General features: G+C 31.8%; 2 protein-coding genes across 2 annotated transcripts in view; both read right to left on the bottom strand.

Moving 5' to 3' along the window:
- Positions 1–25,651, bottom strand: part of LOC130898227 (dopamine receptor 2-like) — a 392,084-nt gene extending 366,433 nt beyond the window's left edge. The window contains exon 1 of the mRNA XM_057807336.1: positions 25,380–25,651. The gene's annotated coding sequence lies outside the window, so the exon portion shown is untranslated. The remainder of the gene's footprint in view (positions 1–25,379) is intronic.
- LOC130898228 (tetraspanin-5) overlaps positions 10,125–25,707 on the bottom strand; it is a 56,194-nt gene continuing 40,611 nt past the window's right edge. The window contains exon 10 of the transcript XR_009059854.1: positions 10,125–10,393. The gene's annotated coding sequence lies outside the window, so the exon portion shown is untranslated. The remainder of the gene's footprint in view (positions 10,394–25,707) is intronic.

Genomic DNA, 25,707 nt, shown 5'->3' with positions numbered 1-25,707 from the left:
CTCCCGAACTTTGTCGCATAAATTTAGAAACACCCTGTATTCTGAAATAATAAAAACCCCAATTCGCTTACTTTAAAATTAAATTGGACATTGGATTGATATAAGTATCATTAATTCAAAATTTGCCACAGATTAAATTTGAAAGAGTGTATACATTGATAAAATACGCTATTTTTTAAATCTAGAACGCTGAATGCCTATAACGTTCAGGAAAGATAACAATGAAAAACTTGAATGAAGTACAGAAAAGTTTGTTTGATATATCTAGTTGTCAATCTTTTAATTCAAGTTGTCTATCATCGTAACTGGTGACATCAGGAAAATGATAGATTTTAACTCTACACTTTCTATGTAATCGATATTTGTTATACTGCTCACAACATTCCAGAGACGAAATATAGCATTTAATTGTTAATAGAATAATTTTAAGAATATCTATGAAGGTATTAATGAATTAATCGAATTTCTCGTAGCCCAAAGCGTCTATTGGGAAGATTTTTAATTTAAAACTGAAAATAGTGTATTTCCAAATATTCAACTAACGATAATATCGAGATTCTCACATATTTTGATAAAGACAGGTTTTACATGTTACATTATACTGATTTTCATAGAAAAAATATTTGAAATCAGGACAAATTATTACAAGAATCCCATAGAAAGGTGGAAAGTTGAGGAAAATTCTCACGTATTGATTATTGATATTATTTTTCCAAAAAAAAAAATTCTCGCCTTATAAATTTCACTTTCGAAATTTTAGTTTTGAAAAAGTTTATTCATAAAAAAGAAGTTACCATTTTAGAAATGTTGACCAATCAATTTCAACGATTGAATTAACAAAATTCATTAAATGAAAGAATTAACAAAATTCCTTGAAATGGTATTCATAAGAATTCATATTAATAAATACTGATTAAGTATTTATGAAATATTATCTTTTTACGTTTTAATTTTTAAAGTCGTCTGAAGTTTTCTAAATGTAACTCTCGTGAGGTAATACGTCTATCCACTTAAGCAAATAGCTACAAAAATGATTTCTTGTACATGATATTTAATGTCTTAATAATTCATATTATTATATGGAAAAATATTAATTGAAATTCATGTTCGTATCCAAAAGATATAAATTGACGATTGATGGAAATTGATTCCAAGATACTGGTTACTTTCCGAGATAAACGAATTCAGCTCGATTTTCAATCCATGTTCAAAATAAAGGAGACAAAAATATATTTCCATAACGTAACAGATAACTGATTCTAGTACCTCCCCGTTTTGTGAAATATTAATCTTAGCAAACGTTTACGTTCACCCTTCTGCTTGTGATCATAATTTCGGTATCATTCATCTAATATAGGTATCGCAAATGTAATAATTCGTAACCAGCAGGAGGCTACAAAAAGTTGTTAATATGCTACGACTACTTTGTATTCAGACGTTAACCAAATAAAATGATAAATTGAATTTTGAAAAGATATAAACACTAAAAGTATACGATAATAATGAATCTCTTTGTTAACTACGTTTTTCATCACATCATTCTGCTTTTATAATAGAAAACAACTTTTAAATTGTGTCTCAAATCGACGTTCAGTAGAAATAAATGAATATTCAAATTGAATTCTAATTTGAACAATCTCATTTCTTTTCAATTCTCAATTGATACCGAGAATGATTTTAAAAGTTTTCTCCTAAAATTTACTCTGTTGAACAATTTAATTGTGTAGTTGGTGGAAGTTGTGTTATGAACAAATCCTATTATAACTTGCTTATTTCATCTCAACCCAAAATAATCTTTTGTCGGGCAATTCATCAACGAATTATGAATGTATTCATTCAGTTGAATAATAAATGACGTAATTATTGCTTGTTCGTTCACTGCCCATAACAATCTGCTTCAAGACGATAAATTCAATGGAAAAAATCTAATTTACTCCCAGTTTTCCTTTGTTTAATAAATATAGTTGAGAAAAGTTATTGATGCTTTGAAATTCTACGGGTTATAGTTAATATACTGTACGTAATGCATTGATGCATATATCGCAGATTGATGTAGGCGAATTGAAAAAGATCTGGAACCGCATAAAAACAAAGAGCACGCGGAATCAATTCTATGGAACAACTCGCTTAACAGTTATTAAAAGTGAAAGTTGAAACGCAGGGTTACGTCTGATGACGCGGGCTGAAGTAAACTGTCTGTTGGAGTATGAGGGAGATTTATGTTCTACGGTGTTTGTTCTCCATAATGCATACATATTTTTATTTTATATCAGGAATCTGATCCCGATTATGTCCAGAAACAAATAGCATACGCCACTATATTCCAGAGAAAAAGCCAAAATTAATTACTTGGAAAAAGAATGATCCACGGAGAGTTACTTCACACTACACATCACATCACTAAAATGTATCTCAGCATTCACCTTACCCGAGGGAACGATTTTTTTTATGCTAACTATGTTAATAAAAAACTATTCTTGTATGAAGTACTCATTCCCTTAGAGTTATTTTTCTTGACTTGTATTTTGAGTTGTGAGAATTGTGTTCTTTCTGTGTTCTTTGTTGTTATATTACTTCTTTATTCCAGTATAGTTGATATTTTCAAAAAACTTTGAAAGTATGAAACAGGAAATAGACAAGCAGCCATCAGAGCTTTAAACTGTATTAAGATCCAAATGTTTCGAAATGCCTGGACAAATTTAATGATCTAGTAAAAAAGACAAAAGTTACCGTCCAATGGGTTCGGGACAAACTGGAAGGGAAGGAAATAGCAGAAAAACTTACTAAAGAAGGAACCGATAAGTACTTCGTAGGACCTGAGCCCTTCTGTGGAATGGCCTTTGGGACAATCGAAAAAAGAAGTAAAAAAGAGATAGTTAGGAGAAAAATCAATTACTGAAATAACCTTTGGGGCTCAACCCCTGCAAAGATAATCATGGAAATTCATAACCAAAGAAGATCTATTGAATGTATTAACCTAAGTAAGACCAGCCTACTAATATTAACAAGAGTCTTGTCTTGTTCAGACATTGCCACCTCAATTGACACCTAAAGACGTTTACTAAATTCGACAGAGTCCTCTACGTGCAGATTCTGATACGTACGGGACCAAGCCCCTATCCACATTCTATCCGAGTGCTAGAGATTATGAAGCTCCAGAATATTTTACCTTGGAGCGTATGGATTTGAAAATTAAGATCTTTGGTAGCTAAAGCCATTCCACATTCTGAGCTTTGTGAAAAAATTTGAAATAATAGTTCACGATATAAACACTCAACATCCCTAGAGCCTGTTAATTGTCGCAGATTTATCGCTAACTTCCCGCTCAAGTAAACAAAAACAATATTGAATATTACTGATGATGTTGATTTACTAGTTTTTCAGTCACTTTTAGAAGCATGTTCTCAGATAATTACACAATAGTAAGATGAAGAGAATATTGAAAAATAAATAGAAATGAAAATATAAAATATACTACTTTGATGCTAAAAGCGAAATTCGGGTTGACACTTACTTACTTACCCTAGAAAAACGTTTCTAGAAGGGATTTTTACAAAATTGAAAAATTTATTGGTTGAGTATTTACTCAGAATACATAACCTGCGTATCTAAAAGTAAATGTTTTTCTACGCTATACTTTGTAAGTAATCTAAATTTCATCAATTTGTGAAGCGTCCTAAAAATCGTTACAATTTTTATAAAACAATAACATCCAACATGATCAAAAACTATATAGTATGGAAAGTAATATAAATATTAGATGAGCTAGGTCGTGAATTTGTTGTTATTGTTAGTAGCTTAAGAAAGAAATCTCTTCGATTGTTTCAGACCTGGAGTTTTGTTCCATTGTTCATTGCCGTGTACTCCGGTGTGGTCAGGTACCTACATAAGAATAATTTTATTACTATCTCCAATTGAATTCAAAGATTTGATGCAGTCTCACACTAGCTTTGAATCAATTTTATAACAGTCATATGCTTGTGGGGCTTGTGTTGCTATCTGATAGGATGAATATCTTTGCATTGGGGTAGTTACGTATATAAGAACAGCGAATGCTTCCGCCTGGAAAATGGGAGAATATAGGTATAATAATACAGTGGTTTATTTAACATATTCAAATTCAAATATCATACAATCGATCAATTTATTCAAAATTGCTTTAATGAAAGGGATTACGAAAGCGCTAACAGCGCTATCAGAATTTGTGAACTAAATTCTTTCTCTATTGCAGTATCTTAATAATTATTGTTATAGCCGCAAATGAAGCAAAGTATCTAACTTCCCGTAATAATTATGACTCACATGATGAATTACTTGATCTGCATGGGTTATTATCTAAATTAAGGCTTGTTAAATAATTCACTATTTTCAATCATTACGTCGAAGCAGTCGAAACTTCTTATGCGCTACCCTTGGTGAGAAACCGGTTCTACCTTCATAACCTGTATAATGCACAGCTTGCTGTTATATGTATGCAATAATTGGGATATTTATTGGATAATCGAAACCCTGAGAAAATTTATAACAGTTGACTTTGAACACCTGTAGCCGTAGAAATACCAAAAGGGATCGATTTGTCATGAAACAACCAACAATATTGAGCTCATATTTTAGAATAGGTATCTCGCATCGTAATGAGGATTAGACTATTTAGGAAATCTTATTTGGAAGTGATAGGTACTATGTGGGTTGGAGAGAAATATTTTAACATCAATAAATTTAGAGAATTTGATTGAATGAATGAAAATCAGCTTATGTGCTTTTCTAAAAAAATCATGGCTCCATATTTAAAGAGAATAATATTTACAAAGTTGATCAACACTTTCAAATCTGAAAGCGTTCTAATATAACGAATCTAATTCCAATTGTTCGTAGAATCGATAGTTCATAGACTAAAGCCCTCTCTGTGCATATTCCTTGATCTGTTAAAGGCATTTGATACCGTGAAATATTCTTTATTACTGGATACATTAGTGGACGCAGTGGTGAGGGAAACTACCTGGAAACTATTCAAAGGCTATTTGAATAATAGAAAACAGTCTGTTTGTACAAATGGAAAAGTCGGCAATAAAAATATCGTTACTTGTGGCGTTCCATGGGGCCAATATTGTTTATAATATATTTGAATTACAGACTCAACCTGGATAGCCAAGGAGAACTCTTCAGCTTTACGAATGACACTGTGGTGTTTTATAAAGACACCTGCTGGAACACGTTAAAGATGAAAGCCGAATTAGATTTCCAAAACATGCTGGATTGGTTCAATCATCAATACCTAGCTGTGAACTATGATCAAAAATAATAGACTGAATTTCATGTTTTGCAATAATTTTTTTTCTATATATTCCATTACAATTTGTGCTAGACAATTACCATTTTGAATACGAAGTACAACGAAAAATATATCTACATCTGTAACAGCAACTTAAAACATATTTTTCCACAAAGTTGCCAAATAAATTAAGGCATTCTTCATAGCGAGGCAAAGTTTTGAAATTCCTTCTTCATAGAATTTTACAGCCTCACCTCTCAATGACGCGCACACGTAGCTCGTTGTTGTCTTCAAAGCACTTATTGCTTATTCTACATTTTTATAAGCAAGTGGAGATCAGTTATTTTAAAAACAAACCAAAGGATAGATAAAAACACATTTGAATGAATTGAGAAAATCTTGAGTAATGATTTTCCACAAATAACATAAAAACAGTAAAATAATTATGAACCTATTATATCAGTATCAGTATTACAGTACATAATACTATTTTTAATTAATTTTCTTCAATTAAATTTTTGTTTATGCTGGCTAGCTGCGACTCCGCATTAGAAAACAAAAAATTAACTTGACCATGAGAAATTTTTTTATAAAATAAGGGGTTTTGTGTAGACATCAAGAATATGAGTGATCACCTATTAAGGGACTTCCGGCTGCTGTATTTCGAGTAGGGAGAACTGTAGTAAATTGTTCTACCGTTGGCTAAGAATAAGGTACTTCTAGATGCACAAACAATAAGAAGATCAAGAAAAAGAAAACATTTCATGGCACTTGCCCTAGAAAAACAGAGAGGATTACCAGACACTTTATTAAACCGTTGAAAATAGGAATGAGAATGAACAACAAAGAACATAAGGGTTTTTTTCTTCATTCATCATTTTCTGTAGGAGTTTGGTCGACTGTGGGTGTGTATAAAGCAACATTGCAGTGTTACGCTGTTTCAAATATGTCGTTCAATTTGTCGTGATGAGAATGTCATATGAATTAATATAGTCAGTATTGTGAATGTAACAATTCAATCTAAATATTCTGTGAATTATCTGATTCAGCCGACAAAATTTAGTCAAAACTACTTAATGAATATAAACATAACGGTGTTTTAAGTTATGATTTGAATCCCTCGAAACAATTATGGTTAATGGAATTTGTGGAACTATCAATATTGTAAAATTCAACAGTTCATTCTTGACTTGTGTTCAAAAATATACGCGGAACAAATGAAAAATGATTGTCATTAACCGACTAAAGGTGTGAAATTTCTATTGAAAATGTAAATCCAGATAGAAAACTTTTGTGCTTCAACGTTTTAAAGAATATCGAACGAGCCGCTTCAAACAGCACTTTATATTGTTCTGAATCACTTCTACAAGAGATAAAAAACTGCTAAGATAATTGCAGTTTTACAAGCACAAGATTTACATTATACAAAGAGCCACGAAATGATTGAAAAAATCAAAAACGTAGAAATCAAATCGTCATTATTTCTAAATAGAGCACCTGTGCTTCCGAATCACGCAATCATGACATGACATATACTACGAGAATATTTAGTTGTTCATAGTATTTTTTTTTAATCACGCTAGCAGACATTGATAATTTTTATAACACGATAAGATGTATCTCACCATAGAAATGAAGTTATAAAAGTGATCTTGTCAATGGGCTATGAAGAAGCTTCAATTATCATATTTTATTATGTTTTCAGCATGTTGCAAAACAGGTTTGAATGAATATACCAAAATATATTCAGGATGTTAGGAATTTAATATAATGTCAGTACCAAAATAAACTGAATGGAGCAAAAGAGAAGAAGCAACATAATCCATTGTAAAGAAGAATGAAGAATCCAGTACGATCAAATGAAAACTTATAAAGAAACGTTAGGGTAAACAGAAATAATATTCAAAAAATTATAAGAAAATGAATCAATACCAGGTATAATTCAGTATAGACTTGGATCAACTATAGTCCAACATTCCATCGGAATACTAAAAATGAAGAAGAAATGAAAAAGTGACATATACATAATCAAAAATCACGAAATATAAGTAGAGTTAAATAGAGGAATATTAAAACAAGAGGAATTGTTACACGGTTTAAGATGCTGCGTTTACCATGGTTTATGGGTATACGAAATTAAGAGCATAGTTAGCAGTATTAGAAGAATCATAGGTGACTTAAATTATCTAAGCTATTTGTAAAGAACATTAGTCGGATAAATGGACTGTGAAAGCTGAATTACATCTTATAGCGAACGGTTTCCTTGGCATGTACAACGATCTAAAAATCTACATATCTCCTAAACCATACATTTTATCGAGTTAAACAAAGGGAAACTTTTCGATAAAAAATCGACTGAAAAATCCATTTTTGCTATCTTTAGATTGTACAGGTTGTTCCTGTAAAAGTTATGGATTGTAAACCATGAGTTGCCCTTGGTATTGTATAATTTGGAAAATATATTTGAATATAAATTCTGATTTCGCAGCTTTAAATGCCAATAATACGGAAAAAAGGAGTCGTAGAAAATTTTTTCCATGTCACAGCATTATTATGTTTTTTTATTCTGACATCTATGAAGGAAGCAAAAATATCCAACTAGTTATTTAGAAAATGTTGCTGAATTGTTTTAAGGAGTATATCAACTTTCGTCAAATATCCTTGATAGTAATATCTTGATAGTCGACAAATATAAAATCATTAGAAAAGCAGATAAAACAAAATAGAGAATTATTGATGACCTTTTCAGGTTCAGTTCTTCAAATTAATAGTAACTTAGTTACGGTTATAAGCATTTTTTTGTATTTTTACATAGTTTTCGAATGATCTTTCGCTTTATTTTGTTTCATTATTTAACAAACCCAATAAGTTATCAATTTAAGGACAGTGATGTATTTAAGTTTAAACCTATGCATATGTAAGATTCATTTACCGAAATATATAACTAATTCGCGAAGTGAATAAAGCTAAATGATAAATTGTGAAAATAAAGCCAGTTTCGGAATCTCTTCAAACTTATTTTATATTTTCTACATTTCGCTAACTGAGATCCGGATATCCCGATTGCCGAATATTATTATATATTATTACGACGGATTATCATTCCTAGTTAAGGATTTCACCGATTGTACAAGTAGAAATGTGTTTCAGGTTAGTAATATATTTGTATGTTTGTTTACACTGCTGTTCTGAAGAAAAAATTCCTTACACAGATGTCTCGAAGTGGAACCATAAATTTTTTAGATTTTGAACTCACATCATGCAATTTTGAGAATTTTGTGAAATTTATCAGCTGGATACTACTCATGATAGTACACTTAAAAAAACTATGATACGGGAACAAGTTAGTTATCAGCTGTTCGGGGATCCTAGCCACGAATTGTTGAAGATCACGTTCCGTTTTTAGTGGAAATTTCAAAATCAAAACTCAGCCAACAAAAACCTATTTGTATTACTTCAGCCGTGTAATGATTTAATTTTATTCAATATTTTACGCAATTTATGCAGTAAAGTATTGACAACGCTAAAAAAACAAATCGACAGCTTTAGGTTAGTGAAACAAAATGCCTCCATTATTGGATATTTCAAAAATAATGGAAGCTCGAAAATTTCATACAAAATATGCTCAATGGTGTTTAAACTTCGTCAACTGTCGAGATATTAATTCCTGGGTGACAATATACCCTAAAGATGCCAATTACGCTGGTCGTCCAAAAACAAGTCTTTCAAATGTCAATCTCCAACCAGTGCATGAGACAATCCAGGAAACTCAATTCGGCATCGTGGAAAAGAATTGCAAATTTCAAGAAGCCCTCTACAGCGCCTACCTACTAAAGATCTGCGACTCCATGCTTACAAAATCAATTAACAAAAAACATCCCAACCGCCACCAAATTTCCACGTTTGGGATTCAGAGGACTCATATGTGATTGTCAAGAAACAAATGGATTCACAAGGTATCACTGTGCACTTTGAGGATAGTTGAACCATACTTCATTGAAAATGAGATTGATCAAGCAGTGACTGTTACTTTTGCTCGATATCGCGGCATGATAAAACAGTATTTTTTGCCGAAATTGGATGATATTGATGTAGCCAATATGTGGTTCCAACGAAACGGTGCCACCATTCAGCTCATGAAATACTTCAATTACTGCTTGAAACATTTCCAGGTCGTGTACTCCCTAATTCTGGTAATCACACTTGGCCCCATAGATCGTATGATTTAACACCATTAGATTTGTTCTTATGGGGTAATTTAATAATTTAAAATCAGGGGTCTACGTCAACAAGTACACATTCACGCGTGTATCAAATGAATCATAAATTTAAGAAATAAATAATCAATAACGAATGAGGCAAAAGTGCTTGCAGTTAAATCGTACCAACAATAAGGAGATATTGATGAAAGATTTAATAACAATTTTTTTGTAACAATTGTCAAAGATTTCTCCATTTCTTTTTTTATGCAGATGAAAATATAGGTATTTTCACTAGCACATGTGAAAATTTCATTTACGTATAATTATATTGAAACCTGAAAAATGTAGGTACATCATGATCGATTTACAGATATATTATGAGTATTTATCATTCGTGAGAAGGTTTTCATTCAACTTTTGAAATTTAGAACATAACCCTCGATAAATACATTCCAAAGTTTGGTAAAACTGATGAACATGAGTTCGAAAACTATTATTAAATTGCCAATCCTTACCATAAACCTACAACTATTTACTTATATCGTACATCTCTTGATATTTTAGCTCAACTCCTGATTTCAAATCTCCATTATTTATCCATGAATGTTTAAACATTGTGACATGACTTTCAAATTATTAACTTCGAAAACTCTTTTTAAAAACTTTATTTTACACAAACTAATTATAAAATGATTACAATTTACTGTAAATGACCACAACTGACTAACTGAAAAATGTGTGAGAAAATACTTTTATATTAATGTAAAATGCTGATGAGGTCCTCGCAACTCATCGGTTTCTATGGGAATGGTCGAGATAATTCCTTCCCTCGTAAATTCAACTTCCGTAGCTAGCAAGGTAGTTGATAGAATGGTCCACCTGAGAAGAATTCACTTCGGCAGGGTTGCAAAATACAAAACTAAAAAGTAATAACAAGTAAATTAATAATGTCCATATGCTAGGGTTTTTTGAAACTTTTTCAAATGTTAACTTAGGTTGGTTTTCTATGAATTTGTCAAGTACTTAGTTTCTTCTTGATTCGGGCATTCGAAATTTGCTGTATCGTGGGCTGGAATGATGTACAACCAATGGAAATTGTTTAATTGCATTAGAAGTGGCTTCGATAGTCGAATTTTGGTTTTCTCACAGGCAGAAGTGTTTCATTTCCAGTAAACTTATTTCACAAGGCCGCTTTTCTTCTTGAATTTCTTGCAGATCTATTCTCGGGCAGGGAGAATCTCTTCGCATGGTTTGTTTGTTTGTTTGAGTATGCGTTATTGGTAATTAAAAATTTATTTTGAGGTATTATCACCTTAAACTAACTCTTTTCTAATATAGGGGCCGAAAATAGATGATGGTAATCAAAAGCTTTGGGGTATGTTATCGGAATATTCAAAATGTAGGTAATTCTGTCATTATATGAATAACAATCAATTTTTATCAATTGTTCGTAAAGTAAAATTTTGTCGAAATCAATTTCTAAAGGCAATTGGTTTTTAGTAACTATTTTTTCCAAATTTTTCAATTGTTGAAATAAATCAGAAGTCTTTATTATACTTGGGTGCATTACTTGAAGTTTTGCAAATGTAATCGAATTTTCAATGTCGATTAGTACTGAATTTATCATTTCGTACAAATCTACGATAAAGTCCATAGCCATCTTAATATATACACAATGTTCGTCGTTTGCTTGTTTGTTAATAAAATTTTGAATAAATTTAATTTTTGTTTCCAAAATCTGTTCGTTATTTGTTATTTGTCCAACAGTTTGTCCAAATATTTTTGTAATACTGTATGCTTTGTATGCTTTCGAAGTAAACATGATATTGAATACCTGGTGAAATGAATTCTTTGATAAAATTGATAACATCTTATTATTTGATTCTGTCCAGTGTTGACTCCACATTTTGCGATGGGAATGCCAATAACCGGATTTTCTTCGGAATTTGAATGCATTGTAAGAGATTCGTTATCGTCTAGGTTGTTTATCTCATCGTTGAGTTCATTTCCACGGTCAGGTGTTATATGCTGTATTGCATTGCAGAATCGTTGTTAGTTGAGTTCGTTGTCGGCGAAATTTCAGGGTCTACGTCAGTGTCTGGGTTTACTATCAAGGATATAGTGTCTTGGTCAGGGTTTTCGTCTTGAATTGTTTCTATCGTCGGGGTTCTTTACTGATTTTCGATTGTAGTTGGTGAAGGTGTATTGAGACTTCGTTGTGATTGTGATGAAAATGGCACATTATCGATATCTAAATCGCGATGTAAAATATCATCAATTTTTTTCCAAAATTCTTGATCATTGAGGACTTCGTTTGTTTCTTTGGTATTAATTTCAATTCTGGATAGTCCGTCTGCATTAGTATTGAGTTTTTCATGTTTGTATACAATTTTATAATCGAATTCGTCTAATTTGATTCGCCATCTAAGAGTTTGGAATTTGGGTCCGTTATAGAAAAGAGCCATTGGAGCGGTTTGTAATCGCAAACAATGGTAAATTTTCTGCCATATAAGTAAGGTCAGAAATATTTTGTGGCCCACACAATGGCCAATAGTTCTTTTTCTGTGGTATCATAATTTCGGTCGGAATCGTTAAGTGTCCGTGATGCGTAAGCGATTGGAAGGTCTTTTCCGATAGGCACTTGAGAAAGTACTGCTCCGAGGGCTACGTTACTGGCGTCTGTGGTCAGATTGAATGGTTTTGTGTAGTCGGGATATCAGAGAATCGGATCGTTAGTTAGGATGTTTTTGCATGTCTCGAAGCAGGATAGAAATTAGTCATTGTGTTAGAATTTGCTCCCTTCTTTAGGCATTTTGTCAGTGGTTTGGTCAAGTGGCCAAAATTTTTTATAAAGCGTCTATAGGATCCTAGCGGTCCTAGGAATCCTTTTATTTGTTTTGTGGTCTTGGATATAGGATAGTTTTTAATGGCTTTTATTTTATCTGGGTTGCATTTCACTCCATCAGTGTTGACTACATGCCCAAGATAAGAAGCCTCTTTTCTCAAGGAATTCCGATTTATTCAACTGGATTTTGAAATTGGATTCGATCACATACACATTTCAGTCTTTCTCCGTGCTCTTGCAGTGAAGTTGAGAAAACGATTATATCATCAAGGTAGACCAGGCATTTTTCGTTTTGTATACTTCGTAGTATATGGTCCATAGCCCGTTGGAAAGTAGCCAGGGCATTTTTCAATCCGAATGGCATTCTGAGAAAATCCCAGTGTCCTGGATTCGGTACTAAAGGCTGTTTTCTCTATGTCCTTTTTGGCCATTTCGAGCTGATGGAATCCCGAGGCTAGATCTAAGGTCGTAAAATATTGGCATCTGCCTAATTTGTCTAATAAGTCTGTTATATTAGGTAGAGGGTATTTGTCATCAATCGTTTTCTCGTTAAGGCGTCTATAGTCAATTACTACACGAAATTTAGCTTTTCCGGAAGTGTCTTGTTTTTTCGGAGTTACCCATATGGGCGCATTCCAAGCACTTGAGCTCGGTCGGATAATTTTGTGATTTAAAAATTTTTGATTTTGTTTATCTACTTCGTTTTTGTAGACAAAAGGATATCAATAGGTCTTAGCGTAAACAGGTATTTCGTCAGAAGCTCGTATTTCATGTTTAATTTTATTTGTAAAAGTAAGTGGTGTATTTTCGTTATAAAATATGTCAGAGTATTCAGCACAAAGGTTAAGTATTTTGGATTTCTCTTCATCATTTAAATGATCTATTCTAATTTTATTTGTTTATAAGTTTGTGCAGAGGTTTCTTCTAGATAATTTAATTCGAAATTTTGAAAATCATTATTATTAAATATTTCTACAGGAAGTGGTTCTGAAAAACTTAATTTTACCGGGTTTGTGGTAACATTTAAGATTTCCGTTTTTTGCGATTGATAAAGATTCTGGTATTTCACAACCGTGAAATTTTTTATGAGGGATTATAATTTCGCCATTTTTTACATTGGTTTTTATTTTAATAACTTTTTCCGTTCTAGGTTCGATAGTAATAATATTTATGTCTTTTTGAGTTTTGTAATAGTTTAATTTTATTTTGCTTTGTGGAGTGATTAACCAGAAAAGTCCAAATTGCCTTTAGCAATTTTAAATTATCTAGGCCAATAAGCCCTTGGAATACACTATAAAATTTGAATACATTAAATTTAAGATTCAAATTATCGGAACGGTTGAAGATTTTTTAAGAAGGAATTAAAGTGCTATATTTATGGGCATACTTTTGAAAAACTGATTTAACAATAAATGGGTCATGAGTTATATTTTCTGAAAAATATTGAAATTTCGGGATTTATAAAGGATCTTGTTAATCCAGAATCTATTAAGAGTTTAATATTATACTCTGGGAAATGAAATTATTTTGTGGTCGAAAATTTCGAAAATGGTTTGGATTTGAAGGTCTTGGTCGAGTTCATGGACGATAAACTCACTGGTTGATTGTTCAGTGTATTTCTTATGGAAATACTCATGGGTGTTGGGTTTGGTGAATTCGGATTTTGATTTGGTCTGAAAAAGTTGGAAATCGTTGGGGCTGTCTCGACATGATAGGACGAATGTGTAAATGTTGAGATGGAAATGGTCTTTGTTCTCTAAAGAAATTATTGGGTGTATAAGCATTGAATCGAACGGAATTATGATTATTTAAATTGTGTCGCTGTGTCAAAGAATTATTCGAGTATTGTGGTTGCTTTATATTTGTTTTATGAGTGTAATTCTGAAAAAAATGTACATTGTTCTCTTTTAAAACACATTGTAAACCTTCAGCTAAACTATTTGGTTTCATACTACTAATAGTAGTACACTAACGGTTCTTTTAGTCCCGATAAAAATGTTGTCAAAGCTACATTATTATATAAATTTCTTTTTAATATTTTCGATTCATTTTCAATTTCATGAGCATCTATTTAACTACACAAAAGATTGAGAATATTCAAAACTCTGTTGTGGTTTTTCATTCAGTTGTTTTCTCATCATTACTAAATCCCTGTTAAGACAATTTTCGTCTCTCTGGTCAGCGAAATTTCTAGTTAATACATCCTTCAACTTGTTCCAAGTAGATACATTTTGTATATCCATGACTAATTTTGCATTTTCAGTTAATTTGCCATCGAAATCTGGTACACATTTCAAATATTCTGGTATGAAAGTTATTATTATCTCTACTTATTAAACTTTGATTTGAAATTTGTGAGTCAGCTGTAGGTCTTAATTTTAAACTTTGAAATATATTTGTTAGATCGTCAACTCCAAACATAAGATTGATTGTACTTACAGTAATAATAGGAGAAATATTTCAAACATTCCTATAGAGATATACTCCAATTCAGTAATTTTTTTCTTCCTCAGATGAATATCTCTACGCAATCGGACTATTTCGGTTCCAATTCCCTTCGACGGACTTCTTTGCACTTGGAGTCGTTTCGTTGTTCAATACACTGGGCTCAGCTGACGTTCTATGGATCGCTCCAAACTTCCACTAGTACAAAATAACTATGTCCGTAGATTCGATATTCAGTCAGTCGTTAAAACGAAAATCGACGCGTTCGATACGTATCAATTCCGAATATCCTACTGACTGCACCACTTTCAAATTATTAACTTCGTAAACACTTTTTAAAAACTTTATTTTACACAGACTAATTATAAGATCATTACAATTTACTGTAAATGACCACAACTGACTAACTGAAAAAAGTGTGAGAAAATACTTTCATATTAATTTAAAATGCTGATGAGGTCCTCGCACTGTGATTCTGTGGAAACAGCAACTCATCGGTTTCTGTGGGAATGGTCGAGATAATTCATTAATACAAATTAAAATAAGATAACTCAATTTAGCTAGGGTGCGAAGACTCTAAAAATTCAGAATAAAGATATTGCGTGTATAATTCCTTTTGAAATTTTTTCAAATATTATTAAAAGTCCTACTTCCATACAGGATTAAAGAGAATGAAATCAAGAATAAGTTACTGACAAGCTCACTACTTAAACAAAACTATGAAATAAGTGACTTTTATTCCAGTTTTTACTTCTTTCTGGACATTTTTATATTCCCTGTTACTTAATATATCAGGTAATATTTTTATTGGGACTAAAAACTTAAATAACAAAATCTTGTTACTGTAACGTTTTTCGTATTTATTTACACTCTTTTAATCGTGGGGTGAATTAATAAACACTGACTCTTACGTTCTTAATTTATTTACACTAACTAACTGCGTTTACACAATTCATTTATGTACCTAAATGAAATTTCACAAAGTTCTAGAACAGAAAAAAACAAAAGAAATAAATAGGTAGACTTTCCTAGAAATTAGTTGTAAGAAATACTGAAAATAAACCGCCTGCTACTGCTGCCTGCTGTTCGTAACATTATTAATTAAAATAGAGATAAATTTGGCACAATTCTATATATACCTAAAAAATATTCCTAGAAGGAATATTTTAATCATTTGAAATTGACTTAGTACTTTTCACGAAAAATGAAAAATATTTTCGTTTCAAATGTAATACAGAAGTTTGTTGCTTGATGGCATCTACTAGTTTCTAGTGGGATTTAGGTCCTTGCTTGCCTAATAAGTAGAGCAACAACATCAACTAAGTCATGGGAGTCAATTTAAGAGACAGATATCACTGTATGGAAAATTGTTTCGGAACAATGTAATATTCGAAATTATAGTGTCTCTAAAATACGTTGAAAAATCTGTTAAGAATGCCAATAATTACAAAATGTTTTCAATGACAAATTGAACATATCAATATTTTATGTTTAATTTATAATAAATTGAATTGATGGGAAGCTGAATAAATTCGTTTATTTACACATTATTATTTATTTATGTATTAAGAGTAGTAAGTAGATTTTTATGCCGTCATGAAAATAGTTCTATCAAGGCCAGGTCCTTCAGCCCAAAAGTTCGTAAGTGGACCCGTAGTGCGTACAAACTTTTGTCATACAAGTTATTATTCAAATTTAATTGGTTCCATCAATTTTTTATGTTCACCAGCGACGTTATCTTATTGTCTAAAAATCCACAGACTCATACGACAAAGAATGATATGATAAATTTTAGAAGTGTTTGTCTTTGTCTTTGATCTATCAGAAAAATTTTCTCTGTAGGCGAAATATTCGATGATAACGAGACTTTAATGGTGATTGAGATTATTAACAAGTTATGTGGGTAGCTAGCATGTCCTAGTATTTCTTCACGAAACGTTTTCGACAAAATCTTATTATTATTTCATATTTTAGGTGGATGTCAGTTGCAAGTACTGGTTGACAAAAAATCGGTCTTTATTGTGCGGGTACCAGAAACCGAAACTGACAAAAAACAAGTTTTCATGATTATTTTTGAAAATAAAATGGAGAGATTGAAGTTCATAATAGATTATATTTCTTTGGGCCATATGTAAGTATGTATGTATAGATTTTGGGGTATGATATACTTGTACACTTCGACCCAAAGGATCTATTGAGTCCCCCTTTCTTGCTGCGATACTGGAGAATCCAGTGTTTACAGCTGATCTGTTAATCCCATTCCTTTTGAAAGTCTAGAATGTGAGATGACTAGTTGTCAGAGATCTTCGTCTTCTATTTCATACACTCCCAGGTGCGGTTACCGAAACAAAACAATTTCAGAGTTTCCACTTCTATCTGGTCACGTTCAATGGACAATAGAAAAATACACAATACGAGAAAATATTCTTTAATTCCTTGTGAAATTATTTCAAATATTATTAATAAACCTACTACCACACAGCATTAAAGAGAATGATATCACGAATAAGTTACTGACAGGCTCACTGCTAAAATAAAAATATGAAATAAGTGACTAAATTTATTCAATTTTTCACTTCTTTTTGGACATTTTTATATTCCCTGTTACTTAATATATCAGGTAATATTTTTATTGTATTTTATTGTTATTTTATTTTTGTACCTAAATGAAATTTCTAGATAAAGCTCTAGAACAGAAAAAAACAAAAGAAATAAATAAAGGTTTTTGAATACGAATATATATTCTTTAATTCTATTTCATTCAAAAACAAAATTTTATTCAATTAAACAAACTTAATCTCCCAGATCACAACAGACGAGAATGTTCAATTCTTTTTCGTAGTGGGTTTTAAAAAATAATTAGATTGTTCGAATGAAATCTGGCATACAAAACTCTGTTCATTTCACTGAAATAATGACTCAAATAAGAACGTATCATATCTACAATTTCATAAATAGTTTGAAAGTAAAAAAATCAAAGGAGTCTTAATAACTATTTTATATAAATTACTTCCAAATAGTATATATTGGGTATATTTCTATAGTAATTATCAAGGACGATTCTTTCACTGCACCCATTGATAAATCAATGTACTGAGAATATGAATGAACACCTAGATTGGAAGCATGAAATCAAAGCCACTCTTTAATATTGAAATAAATCGTGTTGACTCTAACTTAAATTCACAGAGATTTTATGGATATATTAGGTGCATCTGCAATATCATATGACAGTCGTGTACAAACGAACATGCAGGTGGAGCTACTACTCTAACTAAGAATATTTTCTTTCAAGGTTACTAGCAATGTCTTCATCAAGTCATTAATCAATCACTATGAGGTAGATTCAAAAACATTCTAACTGTAAAATTTAGCAAACTAATTGTATTTTGGTAAAATTAAGATTATCTTAGTGGATTTTCTGCTAAAGGAGGCCAAAAATAGGAATGTTTATTACGCCAACTGAATTCCAAAATTAAGATATGTATTTAAAGAAAAACTAAAGAGGAAATGCTCACTTGGACAAGGATAAATGATCATGTCACATTGTGATGGTTTATAAACTAGAAGGTCGGTGAATATTTGTATAAATATATGAAGAGTGTTCCAGAACGAAAAATTTGGGAGTGAGTAGATGAAGTGAGAATAATGCTATGACATATTTTTATACGGCGCCTCGTTTCTGAGTTATAGGACTTTAAAGCCGTGAAGTCAGAACTTATATTTAAGTATATTTTTTAAATTATACACTCGAACATTGGATGATTACATATGTCCATGTACTGTGTTTGACGGAATAAATAATTCTACACTACTATCTGAAGGCCAGGAGCAACCTGTATAATTTCTTAATAGATTTTTTAACAATAAGATACTCTTTGTTCAAATTCAAATGAAACCGTTTGTCATATTCTGATAAAAATTATTATTATTTATTGAAATGACTTACATGTTTCAGCACAATCAGACATTTCTAATTGAACTGCATACTGTCGAACATCGTGTTGATTACATTAGGACAAAATTGAAATGTAGAAAAATTTAGTTGGTTAGCCAAAAAATTATCAAATATGGATCTGTTCTTTCCTTGTGTTGACCGGTGTTGCTTATAGCAAGATTTTAAGATCGGGGAACGTGGTGGTCATGCAAATAGACCTCCCTGACCAATTCACCTATTAGGAAAAATGTTATTAAGACGATTTTTCACATCATTTAGTAAGTGGAGAGGTGCTCCATCGTATATGAACCACATGTCTCTCACATAACATGTCGACATTATATGTAATGTCCAAAAAAAAGAAAGACTGGGTGAATTGATAAGTAATAGTTAACTTCACTTTGATCGATCATTTCTACTACAGTGTAAAACATATAAGATTTTTGTTTGTTAGTTGGATAAATAAACGTCAAAGGCCTATAAAGACTTTTGAAAAGATTCAAAAAATAATCTTGACAAAGAACTGTTAAGTTAGCTCACACTGAAATGAATTAATCCTGGAACGAAAAAAACGAATTCCTTTAAATTGGCAGCTGAGCCGAAAAGAGGCAAGATTACTTAAATCAGTTTCGTTACTGGTAAAAACGATCGGTAGAATTCGAATTTTTTTGTTGAATGAGTTCTACTCAGCACTGGAAAAAAGAATGATAAAACGAAGATATATAAGGATATTTTTACTTTGCAAATATTCACACAGCCCCGTCACCTTTAAATCAAGCGAATTGTCTAATGCATAATTGCGTATCCAGAAAGTATATTTGTGCGTTTATTTGAAAACTTTTCTTCAAGACAAAAACCATTCAAATGATGATGATAATGATAATATCGCGCTGCACGAAATGACTGTTATTTCCTTCCAAACTCAGTTGAATGAAACCATTAATAATACCACCTAATAGGTTCTACCATCACCACAATAAACTGAAAAAAGAATTTCAGATAATTGTTTGCCTATTCTATAAACATAATGATTATAGCGCACATTCTGTAATACTATATTTTAATGTTTTAAATTCTTGTTTTAGATTTATGAGGTCAAGAATAATCAAAATCAGAATTTGAATTTTTTCTGCAATCCCTTTTGTGAATAAAAATAATGAATATATAAATAAACGGAACAAGTACATGAAGTGAAGTTTTATTTTTATTTAACGATAACTGGATTTTTAGAAAACCCGGATACACGGAAATCCTACCCATAACTATAACCGTTTTGTTTTTTATTTGGATATTTTAAATTTTTATGCAACTGCTGACCATGTCTACAGAATTCATCATTCAATATATGCTTCCAAGTGTTATCTTTCATATAGCCAATATTTTATCATAAATTTGATTAACTGAAAATCAAAATATGTCACTAGTTGATTTAAAACAAATGATTTATGTGCCAGTCTACTGGAAAATTGCAAAATTTCCAATGAAATACTTGTTACTTCGTTTTTATACTGAGCTATAAACACAGAGAATAAATATCGTCAAAAAGGAGACAATCTGTTTTTTAGTCATTACAACATATGATATTTCTAGAATTACCAATTTTTATGTACTATTATGTGTTTTATGGGAGATTTATTATTTATATCAATAGCTATGCCACTAATATATTAGCGTCTAAATAAATATCAGCTGTCGAGACACGTAAATCCGCTCTTTTGGGTTCATTTTATTTTATGTATATTGTGGTTACTTTATTGATCATAAATTAGAGTAAAGTCCCAAGTTTCTCTGCGTTCTTACAGTAATTGGCCACTTCAATGTGTAATTCAGAATTCTTTCTGGAAAAACCGTTGACTACATCAAGCTACTGGAAAAGAGTCATTCATATTTGGGAAGTTTTTATGAATAAAAACTGCTATGATTATAATAATTCCGAAGTAAGCAAAAAATGATTTGTATTCAAAGAAATTCTCAATAAATAGAAGTAAGAAGACTGTTCAATGTTGGAATTTCTGAACAACATACAAAGTGACCTGATTCTTTAAAATATCGACTTAACCATAGATTAACCATAGAACCAATTATATATATATATATATATATATATATATATATATATATATATATATATATATATATATATATATATATATATATATAATTTCTATTTGGAAAAATTGTGCCAATTTTATAAATAAGAAGCCTCTGGTCTAAGGTAGAACTATCTTCAATTCACTATGTGGTAATTGGTGAAAGGACATAAGATAGTAGGAGTATAACGGTGGGTGGGGTACGATACGTATCCATTGGACGAGCAAACTACAACTACAACGTCAACCTTCTATAGTACTTTGTGCAACTAGTGTGGATATGATGGCCATATCGCACGAGGTACGAAGTTTGAGCACGACGCCGTATGCGGAGTGATCAAATATTCAAGGATTTTTTCTGTGAGCTTCGTAACTAAAACCTGAGCACCAATATTCATAAATCAAATCAAAATTTCTGTCAACTCAGTAGAAATAACCGTTATAACTGAAATTTCAAAGGTCGGTCTTTTACGAATGGAATTGGCAATGGCAATTGGAAAATATATTCAACTTTTTTCATTATTTGTATTTTATTTATAACATATTTAGCAAAAGTCTTTCTATAAAAATATCGATTTACTAGTAGAATGCGTTACAAAATCCAAAATTAATATTGCCCTACCAAGAACTTTATTTATTTCCTAACTATATCAATATTTGTTGTCTTCCTTTTTATCTTTGGATCCGAAACATTTGCTTAACACCAAAAAAGAGATACTTCCATCAGAAATAGTTTCAATTCAATTTATGATTTTGGTAGTAACATGTTTCCCTAAAAAATAAAAAGTTTGAATCTACCTAATCTGTGTAGCTAAATATATTCTATTTTCTATCAGTGTAGACATAAACTAACACTCCACGGAAGCAATATAATAAAGCGACAAGACTCAGAACCTCTATGATCAAACTTAAATTATCAGTTTTCTGAGAATTTCAGATTCCACAATTTAAGCAACTGGTGAAAATCACACTATATAGATAATATTACATGCACTATATAATTTTTCTTTAAAGTTTAAGCTGCCTTTAAGAATATGGGTCGGTATCATATTATTGTTTAATATGTTTATTTATTTACTTTGTTCATACAAGTTATAGGATGTAGACAATACGTGTTCCATAAATCGTAGATTGAGTCACGTAATGGAATAGCTCTACCGATTTTACAATACTTCTCTCGTATACCAAGACCGATACAAACATAATATTCTAAATCCAACATCTTGCATACCGCAACTAGTTAATATAAAATATCGATCAAGAATGAGTCTATATAATCCATTTAAGTAGTTAACAACGATTACCTTCCTCACATACCTCGACTCGTTAATAGAACATACCGTTCTACTGCCGACAATTAACATACCGCTATTAGTTATAATATGAAATACCGTTCAACTGTTAGGCCTCATTCATTCGAGTATCTAACAACAAGTACCTCTCCCCCATATCACGACTCCTTAATGGAACAAACCGCTCAACACATCGTATACCGCGACTCGTTAATATAACATATCGCTCACCATCTCGCATACCGCGACTACTTAATAGAATATACCGTTCAACATCTCGGTACCGTTAGAGTTAATTTCGACTAATATAGCTAAAACTTCAGAAGAAATTGATTAATAACTTGATTTTAGTAACTTCGTCTGCATGCCCTACCGGTGTATTGAGTAGCTGAGAAGAGCATGTTGCCGGTCCCAAGCTCGGATAAAGAAGGAGGGTTCTTGGGTTAGCTCAGCTCCTTCCACCAGGAGACTCTACCAAGAAAGATTAAAAGATAAAAACAACATTAACCCATTCGAGGCAGAGGAGAGCGTGAACACCAGTTGGAAAAATATAGAAACAAACATCAAACAAGCGGCATCGGAGGAAACACGCCTAAAATAACTACATAAAACAGCTCAAAAACAGAAAAAGCCCAGGTCAAGTTGGCATACTAACTACTCAAATACGGGAGAGGAAACCTTGCCAAGCTACTGACAACTCTCATTAACAACATCGTGTCACATCAAACAATCCCAGACGATTGGAGAATGAGTACTACAATTCTCATGTTCAAAAAGAATAAAAAAAAACTATCTCATTATAGAGGAATCAATTTACTGGGTACACTCTGAAACTTACAACAAAAGTCATCACAAACAAAATAAACAGTCTTATCACGTTAACAGATGAGCAACAGGGATTTGGATCGGGAAGTTTGGGCACAAATGCGATCTTAATCATCAGGTAAATCACAAGAAAATCGATTGAGTAGAACAGACCAGTATTTATGTGCTTTATAGATCCACAAAAAGCCGTCGATCAAGTGCAAATAAAAGACGTAATACATCTACTATACGATAAAAAAATCCATTATGGCTTGATAAAAACCATTGAAAATATATACATGGACAACAAAATCTAAGCCAAAGTGAAAAGAGTGCTAATGGAGCAAATAGCAGTACACAAAGGGATTCGCCAGGGAGACTTGTTAAGCCCCTTGCTTTTCAATATCATTTTGGACGAAAAAATGAAGAAAGTAAGAAAGCTGAGGGGCTACCAGATGGAGGACCGAAATATTACAATATTATGTTACGCTTATGATGCTGTTATAGTCGCAAAAATGAGGATGATCTTCAAAGGCTTTTACATGTATTAAACTGCACAGCTAAATCTTTCAATATGATAATATCTGCGTCCAAAACAAAGTGTATCACCTCATCCAAAACTCCGATAAGATGTAAGCTAGTCGTAGACGACCAGATAATTCACCAAGTAATGAAATTTAAATACCTAGGAATAGAGATTTCAGGATTTGGAGACGTAGAGAACGAAGTAAGAGAGCAAACAACTAAAGCCTTAAGAATAGCAGCATGTTCGAACGAAGGCGAAATGAACATATCGCAATAGAAGCCAAATCGAGAGTATACAAGACCACGGTAAGACCCATAATGACCTACACCGCAGAGACACGGCCAGAATCGTCTAAAACCAAAAGAATCTTGGAAACAGTGAAATTGCTACGCAGGATAGCCGGAAAATTGTGCAAAATAGATGACGTCAAAGAATGGGTTCTATCAAGAACCCATTATACCAAAAGGTAGGAAATTAGTTTCGCACCAAGATATTATTTTAGTTACAAATTTTTCAGACCTAGAACCATATAATAACCAAAATTTCCATAATCTGATAGTGCAATCATAATAAGAATTGCTGATTTAACTAGAGTAAATAAATTTTCCATTTATGGAGTAGTCACGAAAGGGGTTGCTGTGGATCATTCATAGAACCGAAAAACATGTAAAGAAAAACTGACAAGATTATTTGCGTCAGATAGAAAACTACCGAAGTTCTAATAGACACATAATTTATCTATAAAACATGGTTTGACAGTCACGATGTAGTAATTAGTCCTATTCCTGTCAGCGATCGAAAAAAAGGTCCAACAAACAAAGAATTGATTACTGTTATTAAAGGTCTAAAGCTATAGAAAACTTATTATATTGATAAGCTGTGCAAAGAACAGGGTCATACTCTTTTCAGACTACAAAACCTGCTATCAGTACTCATTCTTGGACCACCTTGGCAATTTTGGTGAATACGGTTATATTCAACTCGATTTGTTACAAAACCATCGTTATTTGATTAGATAAAAAAAAATCAGTCAAGCAAGCAATAGCTTCCCCACCTGGCCAAGTTAATTCTAAATATGAGCATCAAATGACAAATAAAAATATCGAGGGAAATTACCAACTAAAAATCTTTGAAAAGAACGAAAAGAAACTACCGGTTCTTTCCCTCTTATTTAATCTTCACAAGAATTAATACTGATTTTATGCTACAGAGAATGTTACATAGTTTTGATAAGATGGGTCTCAGACGTACCTAAACAGCAATTCCTTAAAAATGGCTAACTAAATAACTAGAAGGGAATTCAGGATTATTCAAGATTTGCAAAAAATTGTTGTTTACCCCATGGAAGAAGCACATATGACTAAAGAGTCATTTATTAGATTTAATAGATACAACTATTCGCCCACAGAATCTCGTAGAAGTCGAAAGCGCAATTATGATAAAGGAATAATAGTAAATCATAAAAAAATGGATTAACAAGTGATATATCTACAAGCCACAACAGTAAAAGTTCACCGAAACATGCTATGAAGAAAGGACCATATATTGACTCTCTTGATAGCTAACGATACAGATTCAAAGTGGAAAGATATTTTAATGCAAAATACATCTATTAGGGATCTATACTGACAACTAAAGGCAAAGAACGGTTAGCAGAATGAAATGTCAAATTGTGAAGCTAACATATCGGCCCACAGATCCAAATAAGACCGATGATCTTATATTCAAATTATGTGAATAAGCAGAGGCCTGGCAACTGAACTCGAATCTTGTACTCTTGCTGTTCTACAAAATATTATAGTCCTTATTATTTGACGTACAGTTGTAGATAGTAACGTGCATATATTCTGACCACCTTGTATATTTTATAGTGTATAATATTTCCGTATTGTTCACATGAATATATTTTATCATAAATTTTATCAATTAGAAAATAAAAGTTAATAGGTGATTAATGTACACTCACATTCAAAAAGCATCCATATCTGTTAATCTTCTTGGCATACTTTTCATTCCCGAATTTAAAACTTTCGAAAGTTCACTCAAACACTTTAAAATCAACAAATCCGTAATCAAGAAGTTCCATTGTGATGATAAGAGCGAAAAAATACTGTTTTTCACTTATCACATCTTAATTTTAATTGAAAAATGACAGCGGAATTCAATTTTAACGAGCGCTTTTCCGAGCTTTCCGGAACGGATTTTCCAGTTTTTCAGTGAAGAAGGTCGCAATAGACTGCAAGTCGGAGTTATAGTTAGTCGCCAAAAGTTTGTGGAGGCGTCCCAACGCTTGC

The sequence above is a fragment of the Diorhabda carinulata genome, chromosome 9, assembly GCF_026250575.1.
Source record: "Diorhabda carinulata isolate Delta chromosome 9, icDioCari1.1, whole genome shotgun sequence".
Classification (NCBI taxonomy): Eukaryota; Metazoa; Arthropoda; class Insecta; order Coleoptera; family Chrysomelidae; genus Diorhabda; species Diorhabda carinulata.
This window is presented reverse-complemented; position numbering and strand designations above follow the sequence as displayed.